We start from the raw sequence: 16,884 nt of genomic DNA on the forward strand, positions 1-16,884 counted from the left end.
ACCCTAGCGACGATATTTCTTTGTTAACAGTCAGTCGCATCTCCACACCAATTGTTAACTTTGAGTTCGATTCCAGGCATGTTCATCTCTAAGGGATTCACTATAAGCTTTTTAAGGTTTTATACTTTGCTTGAATATGTATGATCAATCATAACGTAATTAATCATTAATACAATATACCAGCAAATATTTACCTAGTTGACGGATTAAGGCCAAACAAAGGTTAGACCTATAGACATACATGTTGATTGTTTCTCCATAGTGAGATACAACTAAGTTCAAAGACTTTTTTCGAAAACTGTAATACGAAATCATAACTTTTTGTATTTTCAACATGAAACTAATAACGTATATTTAATTAAGTAAATATGATTAATTTCACAAAAAATCTATGGTCAAAGGGAAATAACTCTAAACTTAACTTTACGTAGATTTTCGAAAACTGAATTAGTTTATGATCACAAAATCACAAACAAAAACGAGGCAGACACGTACATAAGAGATGATTACGTTTCCGTATGAAATACCGAGTTTTACATACGAAGTCGGAAGTAAACGGTTTCCGTTAAAATGAACCGACAGAGACACATCAGTATTAAATTGCATTTAACTTTCAACAGGCTTTAAAGTAAGACAAACTAAAATGGTTGTTTTCTACCCAAACTTTAAAAATCGATAACATTTTTCTTACGTAACGAATGCTGGTAATTTCCAAAGTTATCTAGTCTATACAATTACCGTGTATGACAATGTTAGGGGAATTCATTCCAAAACGAATCTGACAGATATTGTAGGTAAAAACATCAACATTCTCGTCATGCAGCTCAGAAAAAGGAAATTAGGTAAAAAAATTGTGGAATCCTAAAGTAATTTACGTAAACACTTATTTGGTTATGTTAAGATCGATTTCTCGACAATACATTGCTGGTCATAGCTAGGGTGTAGTCTTCGTGTTGTCTGTACTGGTTCTCCTGCACACTTGCACAAAGCGATCTTAGCACTAAGATGATCGTAACTCCCATACTTTAACATAGGCTTACAATAGTCGTAGCGCTAAGATCGCTTTGTGCAAGTGGGCCCTGGTGACTCCAGGATATGCAACCAAAATATGTAAATTTAGGTACAAATGGGTTTCACTTAAAATGTAGTACGGCCCACGAGGTGTGAACTGGTATGTTATACAGGTCCGTCTGACAATCAAGCTGGTTAGATCATGTATAAATGACACTGGTTTATGGAGTGTTTTCAGATTCCGAATTCCTGTGGGAGCGGTTTTGAGTGGGTTACTGCTATCAAAGGAGTTTCGTTTGTTTCAATGTTTGAAACGGACTTATCATTGACTCAACATGTAAATTTTGGGAGCGCCAAACCAATAGAACGACAATTTTAGTTTTCATCCGTGTTTTAAATGCGAATCGAAAGCTAAATTCTTTGATATGTGAGTTATATTCATGTAGTCGCCTCTAAAGTGTCATTTCTATACAAAATGCGTGGTCACGTGGACATTTAAGTATGATGTGTCGTATTCATACTTAATACGATATCAGAATACATCAGGTGTTCTAACAATAGGACCAATGTAACCGATAAGATTGACTCTGTGAAGATTAAATTTTTTAATGATCCGCGTACACAAAGTTCTTTAATAAAATATGTCTATTATGTACCTCGAGACACGATTTTATCATTTTGTGTTAAATGGTTTTCAGGCCAACGACCATAATCACTTTATATTTCCGTTTAAATACTTGGACAATTAACATAACAAACCACCACATCAATCCCGAGAGCAAGGAGCCCATCACCTCTAATCTCTCGAAGAGTAAAGGACTTAACTTCCCAACGCCTATCTTTGACATATCTAATTGTTAGTCGACAAATGATTTTCTTCTGTGTTCATAACGTTTAAAGTTGATTAGTTGATTCAGAAATGACAATTATGCCTTGTGTCAATTTTTCACGGAAGATTGATTCGGCAAACAAAATTTCCTTGGATGGCCTCGTGAGAAATGCTCTCTGACACGTCAGGAACTGAGCCCATGTGAGACATATTGGAATATTGGGTGTGCTGGGTGGACAAGGTTATTGTCGAATGGGTGGAAGCATTTGGGAGGAAGGCATAAGAAATGCCATATTTTTAAGAAGAAGGAGTATAAGGTTGGATAGGGGTGTATGAGAGATAGTTGGGTGTTGTTTTACAGTGGAATTACGGGTGGATTACTTCTAGGAACTTCTTTTGTATAGAACAGGATGCTGCTCTGAAATGTCCATTGGTTAATCTGTTAATCGGGACGATTTCACTGGCTAACCTACCGTCCGAATTAATGGTATTTCGTTATTAATGTATGCGGGTTACGTTTAACAACCATCAAATAAATAGAAAATAAGAAAGAGATATGTAATTATTTTTTCTTACAGAATTACAAACTATATATATACATAAATAAATATATATAATAAATTTATAAATAAATATGTAATATATGATCTCGATTGTCTGCAGAAAATGTTCCATTTGACGTATAAAGAAAAATAGTAGTGTAAATTATATTTATGGATCACTGAAAATCAGTGATAACACCAGGTGTTCGCGAAAAAGATTGGCACAAACCGTTCAAAGTGATTATGGCCGAGACGGAATTATTATTCCTCAATGTAACGAAACAACCAGATGGAAAGCGCCAAACGGAACTGTGTATATTAGACGAGACTGTACATAAGTATTCATGTGTTCGTAAAGTAGAGGGAGAAGTGGAGAAGAACAATATCAACAGCCGTATCGAATGATATGGTCAGATAAGTAGTTGGTGAGATAGGAGGGGTTGCAGCTGTAACGGAAAAGGTTCGCACAAAGGATGGTACCACATCAAGATGTAAGATGGGGAGGAGCTACAGAACAAGGATGGGTGTGGCAGAAGGGGAGTTGATACCCTATTCTAAATGAAAGGGAGAATTTCAGAAAACGGTTTTGTTTCAGATGTATGTTAGATAAACCAGGAGTGTTTGTACAGGGTTTCACACTGTAGTGGACAATACAACTGGGGACAGACGTGGTCAATAAACAGAATCATGGTCGCTGAACAATAGATGTAGGGTGTGGGGAGGAGGAGAGGAGGTAGGGGCGTTATTTTAGACGACAAAAAAGGGGGAATTTCAAAGAGGGCCGGGGAAGACCCAGCCACTGACGTGGAAGACGGGGGCTCTGGTTCCAAGGGTATTGTCAAAACGCGATCAACCCCCACCCCTTATCCAGTCCTACCCCTAACGCCACAAAAACGTAGTTTTGAAGGCCGGACACTTGAGACGACCATATATAATGTCCACTCATGTCAAAATTCACAATATATTGCAGCCGATCATGGTTCTATTGTACGTCCGATCAGAAGCATAAATCACCAATTCCGTTAGACTGTTTTTTCCTGCCCCGATTGACACCAGGGGAGGGTAATGGTGTGCGTCGGGTAAGGATTTGGACGAGGTATACTTTAAAGATTAGTCTCTCTCACAGTAGGGTTCCGCCTTGTCATTTTATCAGAACCTGGTCGAGGCTAAATATCCTTCTTTCGACACGTAAATCAAGAAAATTAGATGTACAATGGTAATAAATTGCCATACGCCATGTCAAGTTTAATTCTTGCTACAATGATAGAGCAGAATTTCTCTACCCGTGTAAAACAATTCACAACAAAGAACGGAAATCTATACATTTTATTGCACATTTCATGATTCGAACGGTCTTACACAGATATCATTCCAACATAGATATTTATTGCGGATTTATTACTTTTGTCTTGACAAACATTTGACCATGCTCACATCCAGGAGTAATAAAGTTTTCGCGGATGTGACACTCGACTCTGAAGATTATTTGGCAGGGGAAAAATGGATTTGGTCACCCATTTTTCAGCTATATACTTCATAGGAACGTATAGTTTCATTCTTATACGGGTTGCTCTACAGATTATCAGTTTTCAGGCCGCATACATACCCTTCACAGGCTCTCTTGAGACTGAAATAGAACGAAAAAAATATGTAAAAATGATGCAAATATATACAAGTTACAAAAACATGTATGAAATTATATAGTTTCATAACCAACGCGAACTCATTTCTTCAGCAGTGGAATGATTGTTCAAGTTCATTGTGAAGTTCGACACAATACACAAGCAATGCATTTAAAGACAGAACATTCGAAAACGCGACTAGTCAGTGTAATTATTGAACCAAATTTAAAATTGCTTACTAAATACCCTTTTATTCTGGTATACTGATTTACATAAAAAAAGGAAAACCAGTTTTTAGAACATGGGCGTGTTAAGAGAGCGAAAGTGTATTTCATTGGTGGCTATTTCGGCCTAAATATCTCCTCATCACCCTCAATATGAACAGTATTTTATCGGTATAAAATCGCGTTAGTCCACAGGAAGGAAAATCCCATTTATGTATATATCACAGCTTTTGCGATAGAATATGTTGTTTTCTGGTATCGTGCATACATTTATAGAAGCAGTTTATCTGAAATCTGAAAGATCGGTAGAAAGCTTTCGCCTGAAGGGACGCTATAGAGGGAGGTGCTTAAATAAGATGATGTAGACAATATAAATCATGTCAAAACATCGCTTGTTAAATTAGCCTTTAACCCACTTCGCTTTGGTGTATTTCCCTAGAGGTGGGAACTTTGCAAAAACGCAACCATGGTGAGGAACTAGGAATTGATATTATCTGCATAACTGATTTCAGATACAGTCTCAGTACAGTACTCCTGACGATGTGTTCGTTTGGAGAGAGTTTATCTCAGGACAGTGTGAGCAGCAAAGTGGTTAATCTGTATCGTAAAAATAATACATATAAATGTAAAGTGAGGGCACTGAACTCTCGCGTTTAAAGACCATAGAACGAAATCTGAAGGACTGGTGATAAATCATTGTTATTGTATTTACAATGGTGATGCTATTTTCTGTTTCTATGGTTCCGTTAAAAAAACGTTGTTTTTTTAGAATTGATAATGTTATATTGCTCGGTTTTGTTTCAATAGTATCACAGTATCACCAAATCAAACGTAAATTAACTTACTAAATAAAACCTTATTGTATATTAATGTGATAAATGTACAGTGTTTCTCACTTCTACTGTCCAATTCTCTTCTTAAGACAACGGGTGAAACACAAAAGGAGAATTTCAAGTAATATTGTATCAAAATTTCCTCATATTCTTGTAAGTAAAATCGGAGTATTCCAACAAGTTCACCATTAAGAGTATATAAGTTCCATTTTGTTGGTCATATCAGAGCCAAAGGAAACGGGGAATAATTAGTAAACGAGTGCATTCGTTGGTATTTCAGTACCGCTTTCAATATGAACGAAATTGCTCACCACTGATAAAGAATATTGTTATTAAGATGGAAAAATACATGGACACATAAATATCGTTATTATTTTGCAATTAAAATGAATATTTATTCCGAGATTTAATAACAAATCCTGCGACTGTGATGCACTCTCGATTATTGTTCCTTCGTATTGGTGGTCCGAAAACAGAAACATTAATCTCAATACTTCATCTTCAGCTGAAGCATTAGTCAATTCCTTGATACATACATCGCGTAAACACTCCAGTCATGTATATTTTGCATTAAATCTTCATGACACTTCAAAACAACGAGTTATTTCGTTAAATTAAGGTATTTGTTTATGATTTCAGAAAACGAATATTTGAGTTCACAATCTCATCTCGAACACAGCTACGCAGAGTATCATACTAACAATTCATGAAGCTACTATAATTATTTAATTTTCAGTACAATACAATTATATCAGTATTGCAGTGAAATGCAAGAAAATTGTCACAGTTACATACATTATAAATGAACTGGTTTTCAAATGAAGTAACGAGACAATTGCAATTTGATACAATATGATTATTTGTAAAGCTTCTTTTAAATATAATATCCTAGGGAATGAAAACTTCAGAGGTACTGTAGAATTGTAGCGAGACATACAGATTGGTTATAGGCCCGTTGAAGCCAACTCTTTGCTAATTACATATTCAGGCGCCACCCGGTCTGAGCGGGAACGAAACTATGAAACTCGACACCACAAGTATCACTTATAAGCAACACACAGACAATAAACGCGCATTTTCTGAAATTTGTAATTTACAAATATCGATAACGTTGGAAAAGTCGAAGTGAGGAGAAAATGAGAGGGTTGAGTTGTCGTTGGCATACAAGAGAGTGTGTTTTGTGGTTGGGTCGTTGCTGATTGGCAAGTTAAACATATACCAGGGAATGCCGGGAAATGAAGGTCACGTGATCAATTGTGGCATCTTGCATAAGGTGATAAATCACCATCAATTTATCACGTGTAAAAATTGCTTTTTTCTTATACATAACACGCATAACCTGTGACAGTTTTACGACAAATATTATTGAATGAACGTCAAGTGAGACTGTTAAGTCAAGTTTATGTTTGGATGTTCTTTGTAAGAGTTTTACAACATTTGCTGGGTGGAACAGCGAAGTATGTTTGGACAATCGACATGCATATATAACGATGTCTTATGACAATTATCATAAATAGTTGAACTTTATTCTAAATAATTCGTTTGTTATTTATGATAAGTAGGCAACCTCCTTCACGTAACATCATATAATGGTTCATTTCATCTCATATACGCGCGTCAATAAAGGACACACACAGCGTCTGTCATGCACGTGTGAGTCGTGTGTGTGAAATTGACGATGACATTTATTATTTCAATGACTGCTTGCATGAAAGGAACACGGCCAGAGCATGGTATTTGACTTCTTCTAATGTCACTTTCAAACTTGACACCAACACTCCAAGGGATCAGATTCACGATTAATGAATAAAGGTAATTCGTTAAAAATATGTGTTTATGCACATTGAAACAAACAGTCGACAGTGCAGAATATATTTGGTGTTGTGACTTTGAGAAGTATGTGGGATGTTTATTTAAAATCTTAGGAAAACTTTGTTACTATATCCAGTCTATAAGCATTTTAGAGGTAGATTGTCTTCCTTGGCGCAAAGGTCAGACTACACCAAAGCTCCGCCCAATGTTTATACCTTCCGAAGCTTCTCACCTCGCTCTTGAATCCGATTTCAACATCGTCAACAACTCTTATGGAATTTATTATAAAATAGCTCTCATTTCAAAAGATAACTGATAACAGAGGTCAGGTGTAAGGTTTAAGTCAAAATCCATTATTGAAATTATCTATTTGTAACTATCATTAACAATACACTAATATTCATTATGTTGTAAACGGTGTCATTATAATTCGAGTTTTACGATGAAGGTTAAACTTTGGACAATAGCACAAATTACACGTTAAATTACGTTAACACACCAGTAGCAATCAATCACCGATCAATTTATCACTCACGTATAAACGTAATACAACTTGACCACAAACCCATGACAACTGCGGAAAGATTTTTAAAAAGAAATCGACAAAGGAGTAACCTCTTAAACGAATGTCTCAAATCAAGTTCCTTTTAATTATTTTCCAATCTATCTTCTTGTGTAATATATTAATCCACTTAAGATATCCAATTACAGTAAGAAATAAATCATTTTTCGTGATCTCAATTCAACCCACAATCGCATCTTTCGTAAAAACCTAAAACCTGGATTGTGTCAGTATCGGTCGCCCTGTTAAACACATAAACATCACAGCGCAAGGATTTGAATCTAAACCATTTGTGATAATTAATCCGGCATTATTACCCGTGAGAGAACTTTCTTTAGTGCCCTACTCAATCATACGGAGACTATCAGTGTGTTTCACATGCTTTCCTTGTCTGTTGGGGCCAAGGGATAGCTGATGCCATAATCAATGTTGAAGAGCGTGCGAGAAATTTATCAGCTGACTCTCTTGTGTATTTCATAATGCAATGTACATCGTGTCGGAGTCTATTTACATGATTGTATAAAACACTGAACTTCAATCACATTAGGCTTCGTAGTTATCTGAACATAATTTACAGTGATGAATTAACATCTCTTGTTAAGATATAAAGAAATATATCCTTCATACAGTTCAGCTGCTGAAACCTTTGCCTCAGATGAAAACAGTCTACGTACTGAAGAAAACAGTTATGTATATGTTCATCCTGTGTGCTAACTCTTGCTGGGCACATATACGTTATGCTATCATAGCCACGTCATATAATGTCTAATGATGATACATAATGACATATATAGCAATATAGGAATATATATCATTCATGTTATTGTTGTTATTATTGTTTGATGATGATAATGAGTATAGTTTTCATAACCATATTTACTTACGGGTAACATTATATAGTAATATAGCATCATACCGGGACACAAATCAGAAGGTTATGCAATATCAATCAAGAATATTCATGGTACTGGACAAAGATAGCCAAATAACAAGCAATAGAAGGTCAAATGGAACTAAACTGAAGTATACATTTGAAAATTGGATTTGACCAAAACAAAAACAAATATTATCAAAACGTTACTAGGCTGAAAACAGTCGCCGAAACACATGCAAACGTAAGGTCTAAAACACAACTATATATATCAAATACTTCATCGTCGAATAACAATTTCTTGTTTATTTCATTTTTAGCAACTATCACACATGGGTATTCATTTTCTTTTGCCAGACATAACATAAGTACCGAATAATCATTATCATATTTACATAAACGTCTTTGATAATGCATGATCAAGATAGCCTACAGACCATTGTTCACATTAATTATTCTTTGGAACAGGATGTTCTTTTGAAGGAATTAGTTTACGTATTTTTTCTAATATGCAGAAAGCATACACATGCATGTCTAACAAGAGAGAAGCTTAATCGTTCGATAAACTATTGAATGCAGATGACCGATGAAGTATCTTTCATAAGAGAGAGAAAATATGGATATCAACTTCTGTATTATGAGGAACACAACGTTACACATGTGCTTACTCCTTCATCAGGCGAATCTCTCTTGATGAAGAAGTAAGCATGTACTCCGAAACGTTGTGTTCCTTATGATAAAGAAATTTACATCCATATATTCTCTCTTTTATGCGAATTCACTTCTAAATGCCATTCATAGACAGGTATCTTTCAGAGAGCATTATACTGTTTAATGGACTAACTGCTTTGAAAGATTAAAATGCGATATCCTGAAACTGCTACACGTATTCGATCGATTTTCCGCTGTTGTGAAGCTATCCATCCAATGGTAAACAGTAATATCATCTACCGCAACAAATTGTGCAAAAACCTCTAAGATAAATCGACGTCATGCCGATTTATAAGTTGAATGGTTCATGGCTATTCAGGGGGAGTATACATTTCATGCAATATTCCATACCGCGACATTGAAAAACCCATCCACTGTTCCCGGAAGACTTCTAAATAGTGGTATGTCGGCATTTCAGATGTAGTTGTCTCCCCTTAAATAAAATGAATGAGGTTTGGACAAAATGTAATTAGATAATTGCTGTCGATGTCAAATAGACTGGATTAACGGAAAACAGTCGTCGGCCACATTACTTGAGTAATGTAATAAGATCGTATTGCGAATGACCACGCCATAGTGCTATTAAGAAATGCTTCACACTGTTTCAGTGTATTGTTTGTACAAAATATTACATTACGATATAGGCATGTACAATATATATTGCCCTATTTACTTGTTATGAGACATAAAGAACTGTGTGTAGTGTGTGGTTTTGTTTATACATATATCTCTCATTCGTTTCAATTTAGACTGGTTGTAAGATTGACATACACAATAACTCCTTTCCAATCCTTTTACTCGCTATATCTTATAAGGCGATGCTACTTCACAATCTGCTGGAATACACGTCAGCACTGTGGTTTGTCTCATCTTCCTGAGGCAAGGGCGTTAACTGACTCTAAAAGTCCAGTCTCGAACGCAGTAACGCCCTTGCATCGGGAAGATGGTTTTGTCTCCAACTATGAATAACTCGATCTATTTTCGATAGACTCCGAAACTTCGAGACAACGTATTGGAAGCAATACCTTTCATGGAGTTTGTAAATATATCTATTGTGTAAACATGTCTTCCCTTATCCCTGCTCAGTAGAACAATGTTAACTTGAGAAGTGTTGTTTTGCTTTGACGCTCCACTGAACTGTATTTCAAAGGAAATCCCGTTGAAGGTATTAACCGTTTACAATTTTGGTGAAACCAATGTGCACGGATATGACGCTCGAAAACCTAGGAACATTAGCAGGACAAATCTGGGATTCGAACCCATAATAGGCTTCTGTCATGCGCAAGTCTGCACATTATTGCACTTTAGACGAACTGGCCAATCGCGCTATGCGCATGTGAACTACAAAACACATGCATTGATCTTATTTATCAATGTTTCGTAAGAAATGTTCAGACACTGACGAAGTATCGAAAAGGATTTTATAACATCCTAATCTGACTCACATCACCTGAAAATGGCGACATACATTCTTCACTGAAGGGGTTAAATAATGTCCCGAGGATAGGGGCGTTAAACCTATATAGATATCGATGAATGATATCTGGTGTTTTTTTTGTCCAACTAAATGTGACAATAAACTTCCACCTGTGCACAATTAATTGTCAATATTCCTTAATCCAATAGATTATTGATGGGCTTGTAGGTGGTGGCTTCGAAATGGTAACTCTCCGATTTAGTAACTAGTTATACAATTGAAAGAGTTTTCAGAAAAAATCTATTTGATGGAAGTAAATATGAATTATGTACATTACCGTTAAAATAATACGGAAAGCAAATGGTTTACTTCAAATGAGAATAATATGACATATTTGAAAATAATTATCACAAATTATCTAAATTGCAATTTGATTCGCCAAAGCAAAGATTTACATATCAGGACAGGAGTCAAGTATGGTTATGATAAGTCACACTGTCAATCATAAGAGCAGATAAGTAATTTACAAGCCTCGTCAACAAGACTGCACAGATGACAGTGATGCATATCACCTGCAAGTGACACGCGCGACATATGACTGACAGGTACAGGTAGAAGACCCTCTCACTGATTGATCACATTGCCGACAGGTGTGCAAATGCAACCGCGAAGGAGGAGGAGCGTTCAGAACTCGGTGGGTAGGGGGGTGGGGGGTGGAGACAAGGTGAACATTTCCTTCCGTACCTATTGCAACACTAACTGAAGCTGTCAAAGAATCCGGTTAATAATATTTCATTACCACAGGTTTGCTATTTAGTAGCAACCAATTTTGTCATATATCAAAAAAGAATGCTGAACGATACTCATGTTAAAAGTCAGCATGTTATAAAGCATTCTATATGTTTTATCATTTTGGTCGGATTTATTCTTTGAGACATTTTTCGCTATTACTTGTGTACTAAACCTTTGACATTTAACCCGGTTGTATTGGCTATGAACGTTATTGTAATGAATGATGTTCCTGTCATGATTACTTCTTTGATGACCATAATCTCTATGATGCATGTAAATGGTCATAAAGCATAGAACACGAGATGGTTATGTTAAAATAATTACAGCAACAACCAAATTGATGATTTATAAAACTGTCACTTATCAACATATGCATCAAGTTTACTTCCATCGGGGCAGCAACAAAGTAGGGGAGCAATCCATTCAGAATGGCTGTAAGATATTCATTGAGTGATAGAGAGCTCATATTTAAACATGCTAGATGAAAACTAAAGATTACACGAGGCAATATACATAAGGCAGACACAACTGTCTGAACGTGAGCATAGAAAACCAAAAAATTAAAAAGCGGTATAACTAACAAAGACTCTATATCATGCACTGAATGTTTTGGTGCGTAAATAACTGTCATTTTTCAGAATAATGCTATTTAAAGTAGCTATTATGTGATGTTTTTTTCAGCTGACGCCATCCCATGCAGAAAATGCCACAACAGTTATAGAAGAGAAGACAGCGAAACTAAAGCATTTTTAATGTGATTATAAGTGAGTTGCGGTTGTATTTAAAACAAGCTTCTGTCTTTATTATATTTACCGTATACCTTTCCATCTCGTTATATGCGTTGTCCTTATACAATGAAACCAGCAAAAATATGCACATATTTAATATTTTTAAAATATATATCAGGAAAGGGATTTAACACGTTTGCAACACCGAAAATGTGCAATGTACATTCATACAATGTGTTGAATCCGAGCCAAGCTTCTGGTGTGATTTATTTTTATTCAATGAATCTGGATCGGTAAAAAAGCCAAGAAGACTTATGTTAATACCTCACCAGTAGCTTCTAATGTAAATTAGCATTTGATACAATGATTTGAAATGTTCATCTACATTCATAAGTAACCTATTTATCCATACCAGTTTTCCATTGTTTTTATTATTCGTATTTTCATTTCTAAATATATTCGTTCGGAACCTTATCAGAACAGTTGCTGCAGGTAGTTCATAAGCAATCGTTTAATCCCCCAAAGTAGTTTGGATGCAGCTTCGATTCGAAAGAATTGGAATGCACCAAATGTGTTATTTAAAAGGGTCTACACCATGAATGTATCAGTATCAGGAATGAGTAACAGATATTAGTGTTTAATGAACAGGAAGGTCATTACGACGTACCTCGTACGTTAGCTTCAGGCTAGATATATGGAACGTATTTTATCATAAATGTGTATTTAGTTCATTAATAAAGTATAAAATAATACGCCTACAGCAACAGCTAAAACTTATGTGGAATCTGTTCATTTGAATTATAATATAAAAATAGGGAATTGTTTGATGTTCGTGAACAATTAGTACTTTCATCAAGGGCACTACACCGTCAATTGCAAACAGGAACACATTTTAACCTCAGTTTCCGATGCCACGCATTATGTAACAGCATTTTCCTTATAGACCGGAGAGACTGCGAAAGAGAAAGTGAAGCTTCAATAAACATTTTTACGAGTTTTGGCGACTTGTCGTGACACAGATATGACAAATGAAAATGAATGATGCTTTGAGAAAAATATACTAGTGACAACTTGTCAGACACAAGCACATCGGTCGCAATATCGTCTATATACCGCACAGTCCAATAGTGCATTATTATGTGTATCTTTTGCCATATACAAACAGACGAAGTTGGAATATTCCAGCACAATGCAGACTTCTTCTTCTTCTACTTCTTCTTCTTACAACTACCACTACTACCACTATTGACAGCATACGGCATCACTGTCAGAAACTTACATATTACACATTAACCTCTTTCCGATAACCCCGTTTATGCACATAATGTAGTGACGACATGACACCCCCTCCTTGTCACCCTCGCTTACCCAAGACTTGCACATCCATCAGAAAATATGACGTTTATTATCACAGGGCGAGAGGTGACCATGCAAGATAAACCTTTCTCACACCGCTGTGATGTCCCCGAGTGGATGGGAGCAAGGGCCACACTACACCAGACTTAATACTACCTGTATTTCTTATCCTAATCTGCAACCCAGATCGTATTTCAATCTCAATTCCAGCTGGGGACATCTGCTGACCCTGCCACTTGAGGAATTAATCCCACAAGTGACACCAAACAACACTCTAAACCAGCTTTAGCTCTAAAACACACTTTCTACAGTCTACTTGGTACTATGAAATACATTGATTTTGATATTATATATATCCTTTTAATATTAGAAATCGTAGGAGACAGGGATTTGAAGAGTGTAACATTATCCTAGAATTCGTTGACAAGTATCTGGATTCTATTTCATGTGTTGCTAACGTAACTGTCCAAAAGCAATCAGGAACTAACGAGGCGAGGGAGTAAATGCAGTGGTAACTTTCATAGGGATCGTTTCCCACTCTTTTCAGACGGAGAGTCTGGAATTTTAATGAGATGTAAGAGAATTAAATCTATAAACTTGACGTTTGTAAAACATTTCGCTTCAATGGGTACAGGAGTCACTTGACACAAAGATGATGCATACATTTTGTCTCCGGGAAGTGATTTCGGTGATAAGTTAAAAATGTTAAAAACTAAATTGCCAAAGCAACAACTTCAAACATATCCTGATGGTATAACATAAATAGATTATACGAGCTCCAAATATGACCAGTAGCAAGATTTTGTATTCCGTTTTCATTGCCATCCCATAGGGGATGTTTGCTTGCTTGGGACTTTTTCTTCCGTTATAATGACTCCTCGTTCCCATCCCTTCAGACCCACATTGGACTTGGGGTTGTAGTAGACCTTGTGCACCTTCTCCAAGTCGTCCAGTAACCATACAATTGAGGTCTTCATCCATCTTCAACAGTCGCCTCATCTCCCACGTGTTGCTTAGCCATACATAACCCCCAGGTGGGCCGAGTCGACACTGAAAAGTGATAGTGGCTGTGGTGCTGACCCCTTTGATTCATGGACTGTCATGGAACCAGGGACAGGGAGATGGCTCACTGACAGGGCCCCGTCATACAGACATGGGGTAACAGTCCACACAGGAAACCTGTTTCTGATTCTTCTTGGCAGCAATCCCCATTACAACGTAACACTGAACCAAGTGCCTCATCACTTTCTTGTGAAGAAATCTGTGTCGTGGTTCGTCGAGCTTACTTGAGCAGAATGCTAAAAGTAGCATATATACCATCTGTGTATTAAACATGAATTCATCTTGATGTCATTGTTGTTATGTTTGTCATAAATGACTGTGGTTAAGGTGAAGTGTACGATTCGTTGTGGTTTCCATAAACCTTTCTTTTAACACAGCATTGAGAGATTTGTACGGTAAACTTAACCATTAGCTGGAATAGATGGTCAAAACAATGGCACTTATGGGGCGGTGTAATCCGGCAATGATCTTTAATTAATACTTCTTAATAATAAATTCTCATAAAAGATTCCCAGTGGCACCTCAATGACACTGAATCAACAATGAGTTGTGTCCAAGAGGGCCTTTGTTGAGCAGAAGCACTGGGGTGAATGATATAGAGTTGTGGTCACCTGAGAGCTGACCATTTGAATCGTTGGATTGTTGTGACCAGGGCTAGGCAGATCTACTAGACTCCAGCCATGCAATGAACACACGGGATCAAGAGGGATCATTTATGTAAACTGACCAACACACAGAGAGATGTTGTCAGTGATTTACTGGATTCAGTCAACTGTCACAGTTACATCAATATATCACACAAACATTTGAGGGATGTTATCAGGATCTTTTTTTAAGAACATGGGATTACATCTGTTACAATCAAACGATAAAGGCATAGTTTACTACTCGTTTGGTAGGACAATCATCATGATAGTCAGAGTCAATGATCCTGCTAAAAGTATCTGACTTCAATGGTTGCATTTAAGGATGTTCATCTATGAGGGATGGAATTCCAGAGATACTTCAATGTATCTGGGCCAAGAGTCCATAGTTGTAACTGACCCTACACAATCTCCCCTATCGGACCCTTCCTTCAACCTCTAGTTCCAGCTCAGCGCCTGTATTGTCCAAGTGCCCCTATCACAGGTAACTATGATCGCGTATGGCCAAGACACGACCCCTTTCGGCCATTTCACGACTGGACACGCCTGCCAGAGAATGATGTCCAGGGTTCGTGTTACTGGCCAGAAGCGTTCACACGAAGAGGATATATAGTCAGTATCTCCACACGCACGTATCAATGCCCAGCATGGGGGTGTCAGGCTCACGACAAGCACATAGCACACATAACTGGACATTATATCCAAGGAGGTCTAACTGACGACATACAGACAGGCTGAGAAGTGGAACTGTCATCCGAGAACTACCATGATGTTGGCTGGTGAACATTGAAACTTCTCGCAAAGACTTCGACTTGTGTATGGCCATGTATAAACAGACACTGGAATAGATTGGTTCATTCGGGTAGCTCTCCAAGCATATTAAATATTAACTCTACAATATGTCGAAACAACGAACCCAAAACAATCATTCATTCATGTGCACATATCCCAATGTCCACAAATGTGTAACTGGACATTCACGCGATATGGTTCGATGGTATAGAGAGCACGGTGTATCATACTAAAATATTCCGTCTAGTGAGCTTTGTGTTAAGACACTAGTACAATACTGACAACTATTCCAGTACAGCAGCTGGTCTTGGAGTGATATGTGCCTTGTGTTGCTATAGAGAACAACGAGACTCTCAGCAGTTCATGACCCTGGCCTTGTCTGCCCCCTAATTATAAATTGATAAGAGTTACAACTAGCAGATATAATGAGCCTGAAGGAAAACCTGTTAATATAACACCGTGACGTGGGGGCGAATCTCCACTGATAGACCTCTTCTCATCAGGCGTGGACCATTAGCAACAAGTAAAGGATCTTCAATATGACACTGACAAAGTCTCTGACTTTTCCAAGCACCGAGTAGCACCACCAAAAAAGTTCAACTTTTTGTTGAAAAGTTTCAATCTTTTAATGACATTTATAATCCAGTATTTTGTTCAACCTGACGTTGACAAAGCTGGAAGACGTGCTCCGACTGTATCGAGGTACTTATAATGTGGTTTGGAAGTGTTTAACATGGCACAGGTTAAACCTACGTAATGAGGAACCTAAGGGAGCAAAGTCATCTTAGAACCTTAAATTATTTCAGGACCAAATCTGGAGGTTGATTTACGTTAGACAACCATGAAAGCTTCAAGCCATATACTGATTGTCATCGTGGTAATAAATTTACACTGTAACACCTTCTAGGAGTCTTCAAAGGCAACCCCCCAAAACATATCTTTCCTGCGCGTCACTTGATTGTTTTACCGGTACTTCTCATAACATAAGTAAATTAAATGTAAAGCAGTGTCAGGCAGCACTGAGCATATACGGTTAAGAAACCACGATGTGTGAACTATTTTAAAGATTACTTAAT

General features: G+C 37.0%; 1 long non-coding RNA gene across 1 annotated transcript in view; it reads right to left on the minus strand.

Moving 5' to 3' along the window:
- Positions 1–3,694: 3,694 nt before the first annotated feature.
- LOC124132784 overlaps positions 3,695–16,884 on the minus strand; it is a 47,510-nt gene continuing 34,320 nt past the window's right edge. Inside the window, exon 3 of the long non-coding RNA XR_006860829.2 lies at positions 3,695–4,009. This is a non-coding gene — a long non-coding RNA (uncharacterized LOC124132784). The remainder of the gene's footprint in view (positions 4,010–16,884) is intronic.

This window comes from Haliotis rufescens, unplaced genomic scaffold (assembly GCF_023055435.1).
Source record: "Haliotis rufescens isolate VD_foot unplaced genomic scaffold, xgHalRufe1.0.p SCAF_11, whole genome shotgun sequence".
In the NCBI taxonomy this organism is placed as follows: Eukaryota; Metazoa; Mollusca; class Gastropoda; order Lepetellida; family Haliotidae; genus Haliotis; species Haliotis rufescens.